Below are 18,277 nucleotides of genomic sequence, written 5' to 3'. Positions count from 1 at the left end.
GCATTGGCAAAAATTCAACAAAAAAGAAACCAAATTACCCAGCTGTGCTTTGGCAAATTTAACCATTGTCAGCAGGCCAGAAGTTAATTCCCTCATATTCCTGTTTGCCACCAACCAAAGCAGACTACATTGAGCCAGGTTTCCTGTGTAAATCTGTCAGTTTCAATGATGCACAGCTTGAAAAGAGACAGAAAAGACACGAAACAGTGTGGTCCGTATACTATTCCAAAAAAAGCCAGCGAAGGCCTGGCAGACAAGCTACACCTCTTCATTTTGAAGCGTGCAGTGTTATTGACATATCAAATTAAAGATTTACAGATATTTAACAGATCCCACAGTGCAAGGGTGTTGTTTGTGCCAAACTAGTTTATTAGTCTCTGTGTATGGGAGCGTCAGATCTCCAGGGATTTCAAATCATCTATCTATTTTTATGCTAATCTGCCTCCAGGTAAATTTAATTTCATTCAGAGAGTATTCACAATCTAGTGTTAGTTTTCCTATGAATCCTTCAGTATATTGTACTGTTGTTTCAAGTGAAGTGACTGACTTAAAGTTGTTTCCAGAACAGAGACATTTTGACAGACTATATGCCATGGTTGACAAGAGAGCCAGAAACCATGCAGAAACAGGCTCTATTGCTATCTTGAGAACTTTGAAACAAGTACATAGATTTCGCAAGCGGTGTTTAATGCCAACTTAATTTGACTTTTTTTAGACCTTTGAACCAAAACCAGTTTCACTTGCTTTTTGCTCTATAGCTTTTTTCCCCTGAAATGTAAAATATCTACATGTTTTTGTTCTGTCGTGACTAATTAATCTGACAATCAAGACTATAAAAAGCCACCCTATTTTTTTTTAACTGTTAGTTTACATATAGTCATAAACTGCAGAGTAACAAAAACGTTTTTGACATGGTAATTGTAAAAGCTTTGATAAAGCTTTTTCTGTCTTGAACTACATATTGAAAAATACAGTGATATTATTATTAATATCATTATTAAATATTATTAGATGTTATTAACTAATCTGTCAAAGTACTAAAAGTAGAGTTAACAAAGTTGTAAAGAGTTAACAAAAATGTTAAGAGAGAAGCATTCTGGTTCTGAATTCATCTTTTAACAGTATGGAAATACCAGTGATTTTCAATTTAGTGAACACTTTTTACATGGGAAGCTGTGACAATTACAGAAATTCTTCTTTTATGATAACTTGGCTGTTTTAGTTTTTTCCAAAGGAGCAGAGCTGGGCTGATTTTGAACCGTCTGTGCTACATGTGCCTTGTTTGTTTTTGTCTGTTATTATGCAAATTAGGAGTTGATTTTATACTTGTTAGCTATTTAGTAAGGTCTCTCAAAGTCAAGATTAAACTCTGTTCTTTAGTGCAATATATTTTATGCAAATTGTATGCAAACTATTATTTGCATATTAACAGACAGGAACTTAACATGGAAAGAGAGAAGTGGGATACAGAATCAAAGATTTTTAGTACTGTATTAACTCATTGCAGGATTTGTTTTCCGGTATAGATATTACATTTGAAATGATTTAGTCAAAATTCAAAATGGGCAAATTCCAGGCAGATGACATTTAACACTTACTAGATAACAAGTACTACAGAAGGTAGCAGAAACATAAATTAGACATTTAAAAAGAGAAACACTGAGGTTTAAGCAGTTACCTGTTCTTCTGCTGTGGGTGGTTAGGGTTTGGTCAAACCCTAATTAACATGGAGAACATTTGTGATGTGTTACGTCCCAGTGTGTGGTCTATGTGTATTGTTGTTATGTTCCACACATCTGACTTTGATTGTTCTCCCTTCCCCATTGGCCCACCATTACACTATTGTTCCCATATGACATCATCTTCAATTAGCTTCTCGACCAATCACTACTCATCTTGTTCACTATATAACATGGAGGTTTTCAGAAGGAAGAGGCCTTTTGTTTGACTTTGGTCCTGCTTGGCTTCGGTCTTCGCTTCGCTTCGCTTCGCTTCGCTTCGCTTGTTTGCTTTGTGTGTTTGTTTTCGTATAGCTTCGGCTTTGTTGTTTTGTTGGTTTCTGTTCGTCTCTTTGTACCTTCGTTTGTTTGTTATCCATATTTTGCCATTACCTTGCTCAAACTTGTTATTGTATCAACCTCTGTGTTCTTTTGTACACTGTTACTTGTCTACTCTCGTTTGTATTCATAGTTCACTTGTGTATTTGTGTGAACTTTTGTGTGTAGAGTTAGTTGAGGTTGTTGGGTACATTTTTGCACACATGTAGTTGATTCTTGTATTAGTCACACTAGTTTAGTATGGGCGAGTGCCATTTGTCTTGTATGGTTTTGGGCAGTCAATGGAGGTTAGCTAGGGTGTTGATGACGCCGAAGACCATGTGTTTCGGTTTATCTTTTGTAGTCAGGTTAGTGTTCCCTCACTTTCTTAGCCAGCTCCATTTTGTTTGTTATTTTCTTTTCTTTGGCACCACTCTAGTTCCCTTACCCTGTGTGTTATTGTGTCTTATTTCATACCAGTCACTTATTCACCTTAAAATTATCACTTTTTGCACCAACGCTTGTTATCACGCTTCCTAGTCCCTCACCAGAACCCACCTGCTTCCAAAAATTATCCTAAATGTTACATCCCTTTACCCCTGGACACTTGGGGTCGTAACATGATGTGATACACATAGTGAGATGTTTCTGGGTATCTCAACTTGCTGAGGAGAATGGCAACTTGTCCATAAGGACTGATGTGTTGGAAACCCCCCGAAAAATGAGAGAGACCCCATAATTGCTGATGCAGAATTTTTAAGTTATGAAAATGAAATGTATAAGTATATAAAGTATACAAATAAAGATAAAACATCAGATGCATAAGAATAAAATGAAAGGTTTGAAGGAAGCTTTATTATCATTTCCCAGTTGAAAAGACACAAGAGAAATTCTGGGATCTGCTGTCCCAGAGGATAGTGTTTTTGGAAGGATAAAGGAGGGGATCATATGATTTCTGTGATGGTGAAGCAGAATCCTTAACCCCAGGACATGGTGAGTGTGCTTAAAGTGGATTTGGTTAAGATTTTATGTAAACTGCACAAGTTTAAAGAAGCAGCATTTAATGAATTAAACATGGTGAATGACACTTCTCAATCCAATCCAAGGTATGGTGCTGAAGCTGTGTTAACTAATGCTTCAAGGAAGTGATGTAGAAACCTGTGACAAGTCTCTTAGTGTAAAGTTTTCAAAGTATAGTGGGTTGAAAGGGATGGCTGCCAGAGATGAATGTAATTGGTTGTAGAAATAGTCTGGACTATTTGTGGAAAGTGACTTGAAGTAATGGACAAGTGGAAAATGGACAAGTTTGATGGTCTGAAGAAGTGATCTGAGGTGGCTAAACAACACACAGAGGAGGAGATATATTTTAAAAAATACTGCTGAAAAGGTGTAAAACTGGCATCAGAGGTCCTTGATTTCTGAAAAGGGGGAGCCCAAGAGTGGTGCATATTTGAAATTGGTTACAGGAAGAAAACAAGATGAGACATCTGGAAAGGTTCAAGATACACAGAAATTTAAAGTGCCCATATTTATATGTACTGTAGTATGCATACCATACTATATACGCTTAAGTTTTTTGAGGATACTAATTTCTGGATCCAGGTGGAACCACAAAGAAGAATGGCAATGAGAACTGGGTAGAGTTTACAAACTGCTACAGAGGAATCTAAGAAGAGCCATAAGGCCAGGAGGGCACAAACTATTTTCTTTCTAAACACACTAAATCCTATTGATGGTGTAGCACTGGTGAAAATTTGGAGATCTGAGGGAAACAGAGATAAAGATAGAAACAGATGCCAAAACAAAGAAAACTGCTAACAGGAGCTTTTATTTTTTTTCAACTTTTTAGTAAGTTGTTTCAAAAAGGAAGCAAGCAAGAAAAAGGAAAAAGCAAGTTGATTTTAAAAACGTTGGGAAGAGAGTTCTTGCTTGGTAAGAGATGCACTTGAAAAAAAGACATAAGACTAAAAACATTCAGATTTGATTGCTGGTCATGTTCTGGGAGGACTGCTTTAGTAGAATAAAGAAAGATATTATGATAGATGTATGTATGTTGGCGTGGCGAGATCAACTGCTGGGAGACTTGTGAGAAGGGAGTGATGAGAGGTTTTATTTACATTTGGTTTGGTTTTGCTTTCAAATTATCTGGAGTTTTGTGGCTTACCAAATTGGTGGATGCGTTGGAGTGGGCGGATGAAAAAGAGAATAGCACAGTAAGGTCTGTCTCTTGCTAGACCAAAAATACAAAATGAGAAAACAAAAGGCACCATTTTTTGTTCTTTCTTCATGTCCTTTAAGCAGGCAGAATCAAAAGGAACCATAGTAAGGTTTGTGAGAGATTAAGAATACTACTGTTTTCAACAGTATTTCAACAGGACAGATTTTATGATAGCATTTCATTACTTTGGGAATGTAATGTTTGGGAATGGGAACTTTGAGAAAGTCTATATATCCTGATCTTTACAAAGAAACTATAACATGATTTACAGTAAATGTTACCTAAATCATAATAATAAAGACATCATTGTCTGCATAGGGTGTTGTGCCCAAACCATATGAAAGATAATTTATTTTACAGATGCTGGCTTTGAACTACTTCACAAGTATCAATACTGAGGACAGATCTCAGAAACATACACCCCCTGTTTCTCTAATCATCTCTTTTTCATCGTTTAAGCACTCCAAATTTAATTGTTTTCACTGAAGCTCTACATGAGAACTGATCAGTCTCTATAGGTGTTCTCAGGCACAATGCAGTTTATATAATTCATCTTAGGCTCCAAACTTCCTGAAGGGAGCTTATTGACCTCAATACAATGGATGAAAGTGTTTTATCTGTAGGGCATGTACGCATCTCTGCCATGTATGCACTGCATTTCTCACACAAGACTGGATTTTGTTTTCAGATTTAGTCCTTTGACCCTTGCACCAAAAATAAGATTGCAAGATTTCTAAGCTGGGTATTGAGAGTAGTGTAACCTCATGCCTCTCAAAGAACAGAAGGCGACACAGGTACAGCATGTGATTATAAGTGGTAATAGAGAGAACTTTATTTACAGGTATCATAGGTCCAAAAAAATAAAGACAAACAGAAAAAAAAATGGGAGCACACATCACTATCACTAAATGGTTTAGTTTGTAAGAATTAATAATTTACTTTGTACCTGCTTCACAATGAAAACAAAGGAAACTTACACAATCACATATGTATATGTTATTCACATCATATGAGTAGGCCAACTCACTGTGCAGAAGAATACACATAAAGATATACTGCAGCTTTGTCCTTTTCTATTATCCACAAAAAAAACAACAGCTCTCAAAATAGTCTATGACTGCTGCAAAGGATATCTCTGCCACAAACCAGAGTAGCTAATTGCAACAACATCATCTCTATTAAAGAGAGACCCATCAGACTGCATGTGGGTTATGAAAATATGGTGATGGAAAAGAAAAACACTTGTTAATACATTATGGTATATCTCATTAACTTATCCAAACTTAAGATTTTAGCAACACCATTTCAATTCAGAGTACTGTAAAATATGAATTTCAAGAGATTAAATAAAAAAAAAATTCCTCAGTGTACACAGAATTTAATTATATTTAATTTAATTTAACACATAGAATCAATTAAGGGAGGAGATTCAAGAGAAAACTTTATGACAGGATGACTTATTGACATATATTCAATAGAAGGAGTTCATCAAACATGTAAGCATGCATCAGAGGAGTTTAAATTTGGGATCTAAACACAATTCGAATGCTGCAGTGGCATTGTGACATGAACCAAACAGATTGTTTCTGAATTCCCTGTGACAGTTAAAGTAGAAGAATATAATAGTGTGAGTGAAAGAGTAAAAAAAATAAACTTTCAACCATTTTAAAGTGAATGTTGAATAAAATGTAGTTTAAACAAGCAATTTGTTTTATTATTAACAATAGTTATATGGGATTTAAATTTGCTTATAAAATGTAAATTTGCTTAGAAGTCTTTATGTAATGTTATTGGGTATTGGGCAGTGTCAGCTGTTATGCACGGCTCTCAAGCACAGGTCTTAGAGGTCTTGTTTTTTGTTCCAACCTGAGCAGTCAATTAAATTTTTAACAGTTATGTTCTAAATTTGAAAGCTATAGGATTTTTCATAAGGTATTTTACAGTTGATTACAGAAGCCTTTCACTCCATTAAGGATAAAGTTACCTTTAAATCATGGGTATTACAATTATGCAGCTGATTAAATAATTAGACCAACTTTGTAACTGCAAATGTAGAAAAAACAAAAACCAGAAGGTAGAAGGACCTACAGGATTCGAGTTTGAGGACCCATCTTTAAAGATATTTTTTTCTTCTTTCTTCTTACATAAAAATGAAAGACCAGCAAATCAGTGGTTGTATACTGTAGCTGCTGCACTTCTCCTGAGTGAGATAGTGACCTGTGAAGAGAGACCCGTGCATTTTTACTATTAATATGATAAAAACATGGTGAAAAAATGACAAGAAAGCACTATGATAAAAATATATCTTAATAAATGCCAGTTTCTGCTGTCATAGAGAGCTACTGGATAAGGCTTTTAAGCAGGAGCAGAGGGAGATGAAGCAACAAATAAAGGATCAATAAAATGATATAAAATAAAAGCTATCTTTTATACTAATTTAATATTTTAATTTGAGACTAGAGAGTGTATTCATTAGTTTCAAATTAGGTGATCTGAAATTGACATCTAAAAAATGTTCCTTTACTGATACATTAAACACAGGGTAGAGCCAATAGCAAAGCTAATGGATATACACAGACTGGTACATTATAATGTCCTACAAAAACTGGAGTGTTCCCATTAAAAATGTAATGCACCAATTCCTAGCATATTTTATTTTATTTTTGTCCTTTCTTAATTTCAGGGAAATGTTTCCACACATTTTGTTCAACAAACGTTTTTAAACATTTCTTTTAATTAGGGAACTTAATTTTCAATTAATTTAAACATTTATATGTTGGCCTTTTGTGAAAGCAAACTTTTCGTTTTAAGTGCAATGTAATGTCATTTGGGCCATTTATAAACTGTAATCTGTAAAATAAACTTTCTTTTTTATGAGGCCATTTTTATTTGAAATTGTTCCAAAGCAGAACAAAACCATACAACACTCCGCCTCTACCAACATTTGACACGCTCCCCTCCCCCAACCCCACTTGTGGTATGACCCTCCAAGAGTCCAACCAAAGGACCCATTCAATGAAATCAGACAGCTACAAAAGGAGTGCTGTGAAAAAAGGATTTGACTGACTTACCAAGATCACTCCAAGCCTCCATCATCCACTCATTGGCACCATGAATCTGAGCAACAGAGAGTATCATACTGTATAAATAATTTCAAGATCCAATGATGCCATGGCAGAGAATGTCAAGGCTCCCACAGCAATGCCAACATCTTGTTTTCTGTAGGACGTCCAGACTACAAGATCTATGAGAGGCCAAAATTGGTATTATAGAATGGTGCATAGAGAGGAAGAAACCTTAATCACAATTTGTTTCATCTGTGCTTTACAATTTCACAAAATGTGAAAAACGTTACCCGTAGCACTCCATGGATAGAATGTACACTAAGGGCTTGGGACAAGCTTCATCGTTTCATTGTTTGATAGTGTTTTGGAAGGATCAAGTACACTCTGAGAAGAACATTTAAATGAATCATGTAATAATGATTATTTTTCAAGGCTAAATTTAAGTTGCCTCAGGAAGTTATTTTTATGACATCAATATTCCTATCAAAAACAATAACAGCTGCTGAAACTTGCATGAAACATTTTAGAGAAAAACATAAATAGTTTAGGTTAATCCCTTTTTAACCCCTGAAAGCCATCAGATTATACATTGAGTGTGTGTATATATACATTGAGTGTGTACACAAACATGCCCCCAAGGGGACGCCATAGGCACAGATTGCACAACATAGGTGCAAGTAAAAAAAAAAGAGATAGGTTGCTCCTGTTAAGTTGCAAGTCCGGGAACAAGTGAAGACTATCTTTATAAAAATGTATCTGAAAGAATGTGAATGCCATTAGTTCACTGAAGTGGAGAAGAGAAAGGGATACAAGAGTGGGTCATGTGCTTGGAATTTTGTGATTTTTTTCCATTAGATGTCAAGTTGTACTTAAGTGCATAATCATATTGTATAATTAGGTAGTATATACTAAATACTGAAGTCTCCCAAGTGAACCATTTGGACTGAATGGCTTTGTTTTATCTGTAACCTTTCTTGTGTTGTTACACCAGACGTTCTTCAAGTGATCACAAAGATACAGGAGTGTCAGGATTCAACCAAACAAACAATGGTAAAAGAAAGTTGAAGTAAAATGTATAGTTTGGCAGAATTAGGCATCCCCACAGATGGTGCTGCTGAATGGAAAATGTAATAAATGGTGACTTCTTTTTTCATTTGAATTAACAATTTAGTAGTATACCATTTAAATCAGTTCCCTAGGGGAAAATAGGTGAGATATAAAAAGAAATTTGAATAAGGATGTACATTTAACTTTATTATGAAGGCATAACTCAATAGAGTTTTGAAACGACAACATTTAATGACAGTAATGTAGTTTTTTATGATAGACATTGTGTTGTATTAACACAGTTAAAGCAGCATAGAGTGAAAAGCAGTGTTGAGAATTGTTAATGAAATGGGTGGAGAAGCAGTGCATTAATGATTATCTTGAGAAGTGGTTCGAAAAGTCAAGGCAAACAACAGAGGTGAAAGCAAGCATTCCTGATGAGTGGCCCTAGAAATAGCAATCTGGGAAGAACATTTGCTGCCTGTAAAACCAAAGGTTGGCCCATAAATATTTTACCGCATTCATGACTCCTAATCCAAAAAACATATGATTGAATTGACCATAAATAATGCCATGGAAGCCAGTCAGAATCTAACAAAAGAAAGGCACAAAAAGAAGCAGTTTGTGTAGTTACATGTATAATATGGATGATGCAATAAACATTATCAGAGACAAAATGTTCTTAATAAAGGCTGTTGGAATGCAGTATTTAACATTGCATAATTGTAGATTGTAGAATCTTCAATTTAAAAAAATGATTGAGATTTAAATATAAATAAATCTTTTATTTATATAGCATTAGCATGTTGTAGCTTTATTAGTTTTGAGTACTGTAGGTTGTGATGGACTGGCATCCCATACAGGGTGTATCCTGCCTTCCTCCCTGGATAAGTCCTGGCTCCACCGTGACTCTGTACTGAATTAAATAGATAAGGGGTTGATGGATATACCGTAAAGTTCTACTTCCAGCTGTCATGACTGCAAGCCCAGGCAGCAACAAGATGTGGAAAAGTTGGATAATATTTTTGCAGGGCACTGTATCATTTCACACAGAATAGGACTCCAATGTGGATAAAACCTCAGATATAATTCAATAAGAATTATCAGGGGATTTATTTACCCTATTCTTACGTCCTGAGCCATATGTGGCTAATTTGGTCAACAGGGCCTGGACTAATGAGGTAGCATTTGAGTATACAGCTTGCCATCAAAGTGATGGTACCATAGCTCTCACAGTGTGGGATCTTTGGATTTTTTTCAATAATAGTGATATAAAGGCAGTACATGGAATATTATATTTTTGTCTATTGTTCCATGCAAAAGCATTCTAGTTTGTTGAGTGTGGGTCATCAAATCTCAACATAAATGTTACATTGGATTGAAGATTGGAGTTGACTAGGCCACTCAAGGCTTTATTCTCTTCTTTAAAAACCTCCTCTGGCTCAGGCCCTGGCCTTGTGTTGCAAGTCACTGTCCTGTTGAAATGTGAATTTTTGGCTCGTGTTTAAATTCATGGCTGACTCAATCAGGTTTTCATGTATGATTTGCCTATAAGCTTGTAGCGTCCTTTTTTCCCTCCACCCTGACAAGCTTCACAATCTGTTCTGATGAGTCGTAACTCCATAAAATGAAGCTGCTAGCCAGCTGGGATGATGCAGATAAGGTGATACTGAGTTTGCAAAAGTTTGTTTGCATTCAGGCCAAAACGTTCAATTTTTGCCTCGTCTCACACGCCTGCATGATGTGTGATACAACATTTGAGATTAGTCTTTTTCTGTAAAATAGTCTTTCTTGCTACTTCCACATATAGGTCAGATTTGTATAAAAGTATAGATCTCAGAAAATCAGTGTCTGAACAGTGGCTCTCATCTCAGACATAGCACATGGCAAATCCTTTAAAGTTACTGTTTGCTTCACAGAGACATCCCTAACCAGTTTCCTGCTTGCCTGGCTACTCAATTTGAAAGGGTGTGCTGATTTAGATAGTGTCTAGGTGCTATTATACATAAAACAATTCTTAATGGATTTATTAAATTTTTTAGTGAAGTGGTCTTACTTAATCTAACTGTCTTGATAACTTTGTGGTTGTCTTCATGCTCTGTAGTTCTTTTACATTTTAAGCATGCCACCTGTAAAAGCATTCTGTTTACGAACTCTTTAAAAATACCACAACAGTAATATTTTTTATTTTATTTCACTCCAAGCCATTATCTATTTTTGACTTAATAGGAACATGTATCTTCCTTCATGGATGCTCTCTGGTTTGGATACCAAATAATTTAAGAAGTGTTTGCCTTTATGAAAGATTCCACTGTTGTGTCTCAGTTTAAATTCCATTCTGGACTAATCAAACTCATGTATTGATGTTTCCTATATAGACACTACATGTATATAACTTGACTGAAGATCTTTTAATTTGCTTTTGTTTGTAAAATATGTCATTTTAATAACATTAAATAGTATATCACAATACAAAAATACATATCCAAACAATTCACCACCACTTGTCTACAGTAGTTAAAACATACATGAAGAATTATTCACATTACTTTAAATGACCAATAACTCCCGATCAAGTCCTGACAAAATGCAAAGTCTGGAGATCTTCAGCCCATTCTTTTTACTTGTCTTCTGTTGTTAGTGCGGGCTGAAGAAGATGCACTGACTTTGAGACATCATTATTGTGCTGTATAATAGGATTTTTAAAAGTACATTTAACAGTGTTTACTTTTTGTGGTTTAAGAAGCACTATTGACATTATTCATTTGCAAATTTCCTATAGCTATTGTCTCTTTTGTGAAGTCTTTCTTTGTACTGATCATGATGTTACATTTGACCTTTTTTACAGAAAAGAATGTGTAAAATCACAAGAATTTCAGAGAATGCATATTGCCAAACCTTTGACAGTCATTACACAAAAGCTTCCTTTACATACTGTGACCTGTCCAAAAGGTGAAACTATGGAATGAATATCAAGTGACAAATAAAACACAGATTTTAAAAGTATAAATGAGCATGCAAGTCTGTTTGAAAAGTTCTAAAGTAATTTTAAAATGCATGACTCATCATAAAAAATAAAAACATGAAATAACTTTTGTCCTGTTACATTGGTATGTTGAAAAACTAAATAACTTAATTTTCCTAAGAGAGAATCCATTAAGTTTTCAAGTAGAGTGGCTTCACCTCCTGTTCATATCAGGACTAAATTTTGGATTGGACATTGTGGTGATCCTATACTATGCAAATCACCGTATTCCAATAATTTATGTATTATCTATTTATACACAGAACAAAAAACGAAAGGTGTCAAAATTCTTGTATGAACATTTCAATGTCTTCATCTCACTTAAGATCCCCATTGCAAACCTTTTCACTACACTTTTAAAACACATTGTGTCAGCTATTTAAATAAAAAAAGTAAAAGTATAGTAGTCCCAATAAAATATCAGTTAAATATTACTAGTGAATTTGAATATTACTATTAATGCACACAAATTTAATATCTGTCTCCTCCTTTACAACATCCTTTTTAAGAAGAAAAAACTATAAATGGAAAAGGATTACACTGAAACCTCAATAACAGTCAAAATATATCTAAATGTCTTTAGAATATTTTTGGTGATTTGATACTAAAAGAAAAAATAATTCTTTTTTTTAAGACACAAGATTGGTGTAAATAAAAGAAAATTACAGAATTGCTTTATCAACCCTAATGGGTTGAAAACAATTTTTTAAACAATTTTTCATATTTATAATTAAAAATCTGCCTATGCAAACAATGCGAGTAGGCCAAATAAGTCATTATTCCAATAGCATAATTGTATAAGGGAGAGACTGAACAGAGGCAAACTGCAGTAGGAAACTGTCAAAGAACGTGGGAACGCAAGCCTCCTGCATTCTTGTTTCAGGTCCGTTGATCAGAAGATTGAAAGGCTTGGTCTACCTACAGGGGTCCTCTGTTTAGGGCCCATGGTGCAATTTTAATCCATCCTCACCTCCTTCAGTATGACAGTTCCAAAACAAAGCCTACAGCTTTTCTACAGCTTAGCATTCTTGTGAAACAAACCCTCTAACCTATTTTTTTTATACTCTCAGGCATTCCAAAGCTATTTTATCTATTGCTGATGGATAAAACCGCTTTAACTTATCTAATGCATGTAAAGGATTTTCAATGACACTAACTAGAGTTTCATTAACCGTAGCTGTAAGGTCTTAACTAATTGCATTCTAAAGTTTTTAGCAGAGGTTATGGTGCAATATAATTTGTATTGTAACTTTATATTATGTTTTACAGACTGCCAGTTTAAGAAATCTTAATAAATATAATAAAACTACTAGATCTAAGACATTATTAACAAATTCCTACACATATTTTCTCATACATGGGAAAATAGTAAACAAATATGGTAGCCTAGTCTACAATGTACATTTTTGTTCCCTTGTTAGATTTTTATGTATTATGAGTTTTCTAAAAAATAAATTAGAATGTAAAGATACAGATGAGTTATTTCTAATGAAAGCCAAAAAATGTGTTGTGTAATAATACTTTATCTAATAAAATATCTTTATCAAATATGGTACATATTCTTTGCCAGCTCACAGTTTCTTAGCTCTCACTGTCTTTAAATACTATATTTTTAAACACTGACTTTTTAAAATAAACAGTCACATTTACAGTAATAACATTTTCTCTGTTGCATCAATAATACCTACAGTATCTATTTACAAACATTTACAGATTATGATACATTTAGTCTTAACACTGTAATAAAACATACCCAAGAAACCAATTTTATTTAAATTAATATTTTTACACACACCCAATGCCACCCCTAAAAAAGAATTCATGTAACTTTCTCTCTCTTCCAGAGAATAACGATCACAACCATCCACTATAGCTAAAAGTTTGCACTTTAAATTGTGATAAAAATACATACATCAGCATTTAGATAGATATTCATTCTTTACTTCATATAGTTTATCATATTCTTAATGAATGAGACAATCATGTTAACTTTGTTTCAGCTGACTGCACTTTGACAAGCAAGTTGCTGCTTCACATGCCAGAAGACTGATATAACAGTTGACATTTCATATTATTCTCCAGGTGGTTATTCTGGGACAACATGGAAATTTGACAAATTATGTTTCATGTTGGTGGGGTGCTGTGTAAGGAGGTTGGTGGGGGGTTGAAGGAGGCTGGGTAAACCTTTGGGTGGCCATTAAATGATGTGGAAGCAGAGACCATTCAAATTTAACAATTAATAAACCCAGCCTTATCCCTACCTTTGTGTATTTCTTCACATTGGTTGTCGAGTATGTGTTTTGTCTTGTGCAGTTTAAATTTCTGTAGTGTTCAGTGATAATTATATTTTGAATAGGGAAGAGTTCCTTTAGACTTCTGCTTAAACTACATTTGAGGGAGACCGATCAAGGTGGAAGCTTTATCTGAAGCATTTTTTAGAAGACATGATCACTCAAATTCCATAATGTCAATGAGACTAATAATAAATAAACACATTCGTAGTTTGTACTTAATTGGGTTTATTGGTTTAATATATGCAGTAGTTTAATGAGCGGCTTGTAGTATAAGAATAATAAATCTAGCCACTATGCTTTGTATGGGAGGTTAGCAGGGCATAAATAAGGGGGATGATCTATTCAAATGCACAATGAAAGATCATTTCCATAATGCCATTCCTAAGTTCACAAGCCATTACGCCAAATGGGGGTAAAAAAATCACCTTCTGAAAACCTCATATAACGTTCATTATAAACTTTGTAGTCCCATCTTAATAAACGTAGACATTTTAACATTTTTTTTCTTCTGAAAAGACAAAGCTATGCATGTGATTAATATACTGATTATATAGCACAATAGAGAACACTTTGATTTCTTTAGATGTATTTAAATCAAGATTGAGATTTATTTTCTGTGAAACAAACCATATTTATGGTGCAACATAAGGTTGATCCAAGATCATGAATCCTGAATGATGCATAAAGCACTCATATTGAGGAGTACACCATTTCTCTACTTACAAGAAACCACAGAAGCCTTCAATTTTTAGGGGTGTTTTAGCTGGGTGTCCAGCTTCCTGAAAGACATATAAACATATTGCTCTTCAGACACATACTTTAAATTTTTGGAAAACATCTCCCAACCAGGTAATTCAATATTCATAACTTATTATTCATAACAATTATTCATAACTTATGTTATGTTATTACATGTTACTGTTATTGCTATTGTGTAACTGTCTATTGTCTTATCTTCTGTCCTATTTATATACTGCACCTGAGTGACTAATGAGAAACACTTTTCATTATACTATGCACCTGTGTAAGTTTAATGACAATAAAGTTGAATTGAATTGAATGAGACTCTCTCATTTAGCCAATGATTGAACCTCTCCTGGCTCCACCCTGGATTAAAAAAATGTTCCTTCATCACACCCCAGGTTCGTTTTCCTTGTTGTTCAGTTCCTTCAAGTACAAGATATAAAAATACAAGAACTTAAAGCTGGCTCTATTTGTAATGATATTTGTTTGTTTATAATCTTCTGTTTTTATCTATATTTATTACTAACTATTTGAAAAATGACTATTATTACTACCAGTAAATTATGGATAAATCAAAATAATTTTGTATCACATGAGATTTATCTCTTCAGTGGCAACAGATATGTGCAATAATAAGCAATTAAGGGTATGTTACTCACAATATATTTGGCTCACTGAAAAAGAGAAAAATAGCAGAGGAAAGCAACTATGTTATCAAAGTATGTACGGTTTTCTTGGAAGGAAGTCATACTAAAGTCTAATCAGTAAAGGACAATTTTATTAGTGCCTATTACCATGTCTCAGTTGTGTTATTACCCCACAGAGTCAGAGTCCAGTCTTACTCTGTCTCAATAGGCTTTTCATTAAGTACACACTATATTGCAATTGGATTTCATCACAAGTTATTTGGTAAACATAGACATTCTGCAGGATCTTCAAATTGTAAATTACACTTAAATATGTCAAAATTTTGATACAACACTATTTATTTGATATTAAATAAATGTTACCAATATAATCACACATCTGTGTAGATTAAAGAAAGAAATAAAGCAAGCAACAAGGGAGTACTGATCTTTAGACAGAAATAGATGGACTGAAATAAAACTTTGTATGCTCTGCTGTTGAACATCAAGGCCATGTGCCATGATGTGTTCTTGCTCAGGAAAAGCAAATATGTTTCTCCTGTGACATAACATTGAAATGTCAAATGCAAATTTTGGAAACAATCGTTTGAGGATCACATATTTAAATGCAGGAATTCAATATACTGTTAATGAGTTGATTTAATACCTTTAAGAGTAAAGTTTAAGTTCACATTTTAACATTTATTGCATACCATAATGAGTGTTCTGTTTCCAGGCAAAAGCAGTACTACTGTGTGAACAATTTCTAGGTTTCATCTTGGGAATACAGTACATAATATTTTAATTTATCACAAAGCTAAGGTTTCACAAGGTGTCATTCAGCAACACCTTTTCTTTTACTTTTCACTAAGCAACAGCAAATCAATTATGAAACTTATTCAGATTGTTTCTTAATAAATTCCCTTTTCTAACTTTTAATAACAAATTCTTAACAATGGCACAGTACCACTTATTGTAGTCTACAGTATGCAGTATTTATGTTTCGAAGACATTACTAGATGTGGATTTCTTCTAAGTTTAGACTACTTAAAAACAATCCACATGGTTACTTCCCCTTAAATGTTTAATAAGTTAAAATATGTTTTTCCTTGCCCTGCAATGGGGCTAAACATGGCCTGGAAGAGTGTTATGTCAAGTACCTCCCATCATGCTTTGTTACTGCTTAGTGAACCGAATGACCAGAGTAGTGATTCCTCATTTTCATCTCAACTAAGATTCCCCTTTTCTTGCCATGAAGCTGCACTAATCCCCATTCAGTGCTGCCCTCCTCCCTCTGGTTCCACTCAGAGTTCTCCCTTTCTCCCCATCATTGTGTGCTTTATCTACGCCTTCTTCTCCCAATAGCCCTCCTTGAATGCTCTTTCACTGACAAGAAAGGACCTGCTCCATAATGGCCGACCCTTTCCTTTTTCTCTCTTAGCTTCCGACTGAGCTTTGCTATTTAATCTTCTTGAGGCGTTCAAGATGTCACTCGCTTCTGATGACTGGAGACAAAGGGGAAATCCGCTGAGCCTGAATGCCGTGTATTTTCAAATACATTGGAAGGCTTTGAAGAAGGCTCCTTGAAGTCCGAGCGCCTCGCTGGCTGCCATGGTGGCCCTTTCAGAGGCTTTGTGGACTCATGTGTACTCCACATAGATCACTCCCCCTTGAAAGCGCAACCTGCAACAGAATGTTTTTTTGGTGCGTTTTGTTGCCGATATCAATAGTGCCACTTCATCACAATTCAGCTGAGGAAATTGCTGTTTTATCAAAATACAGGCAACAGAACTAATTTATTGCTTTCCTCGCTGCCTTGACTTCAATTAAAGGAATCTTTAGGCAATGCTGTAACTTTTTGTCCTGTAACTGTCTAGGAGTGTGGCATTGACTTGATGGGTTAACCTTTTTGTTAGCGTACGTGATAAGATTGTAACAGTGAGATCTAGTGTTTTTGGATTTGTGAAATGCTCTCTTCATATATGGCTGAAATTGCAACAATTCTAAAACATTACTGAATTTAATTAAGAATATTAAATTAAGAATTAAGAAAAATTAAGGAAGAGCATTATCTCATAACTATCTGTTTCTATGAGTCTAAAACAGTGGCTGGTAATCCTAGTCTTGGGGGGGCACCATGTTTTCACCAAGGGTTGTAGTTGTTCTTAAAATACCATATCCTTCAAACCTGGAAGGAAAGTTAGAAAACAATTAGATCACTTAATTAACAGCTAGGGTTGAATGAACTCTGGCCTTGTGGCCTTTGACTATCAGATACAGTATGTCTACTAGTGCTCCTAAATATTCCTATTTCTACTGTATATCTTTAGAATTTCCATATGAATAAATATATAAAGTCCTTATATACCAGTGCATGGATTAAGGAAGAAGAATTATTTGACGAGTGTAAGGACATGTAGGACCCTGGAAATTTCCATTTAAATTGCAGTTTAGTATTACATTTTAAGATGCCATCAAGCTGCCCAAATAAATTGTTCACAAGTATGAGCTTATAAGATTATTAATTACTGGCAAATCATAAAATATCCCCTAAAAATGATCGTTTTAGTCACTCCTGTAAATGATGCATTTAAACTGAAGTCTTGACGCTAGCTTAAGAAATGAAAACAACTCAAATTTAAACAATAAAACAGACCAAGGTAAGCTTCAACTTTACAAATGTTTAATATCTCTCAGGAAAACTTGATTGTAAAAAGATTAAGCCATTTGCTTTCCCTAGAAAATAAAATATAAATGGTATGACAGATACAAAGCTTAAGAATTGGCTGATCTGCACAATTAGCAATAACTTTTAGAAGTTTCATAATCATGAGTCATTAAATTGTTGAATCAAGAGCTGAATGGGTTCAGCTCACATTCTCAACTGTTGTAGCAGCACTGAAGACATCTGGACAACCTATACTTACTGTTAACATACAAGGAACCAGACAAGCTACAGGGGTCACTGGTGTGCAGAAAGAAACCATGGATGGGCTGACCACTGCATCTCACAGTCTCAAGTAGAGGATGGCATAGTCAAAATTCAAACTTACGAAGGATACACTAACTTATCATCAAATTCCCAGAAAAAAAATGATTTTTTCCCTATATGGCTGTTTTACAAGGGTAAGTGGTCATGCCTCTCAAAAATGTAAACACTGCTGATACAGGCCTCAGCCCTTAAATGCTCATCTCCTTTATTATTCAAATCCCATGACAATA

The sequence above is a fragment of the Lepisosteus platostomus genome, chromosome 3 (genome assembly GCF_059453375.1).
Source record: "Lepisosteus platostomus isolate fLepPlt1 chromosome 3, fLepPlt1.hap1, whole genome shotgun sequence".
Lineage (NCBI taxonomy): Eukaryota > Metazoa > Chordata > Actinopteri > Semionotiformes > Lepisosteidae > Lepisosteus > Lepisosteus platostomus.
This window is presented reverse-complemented; position numbering follows the sequence as displayed.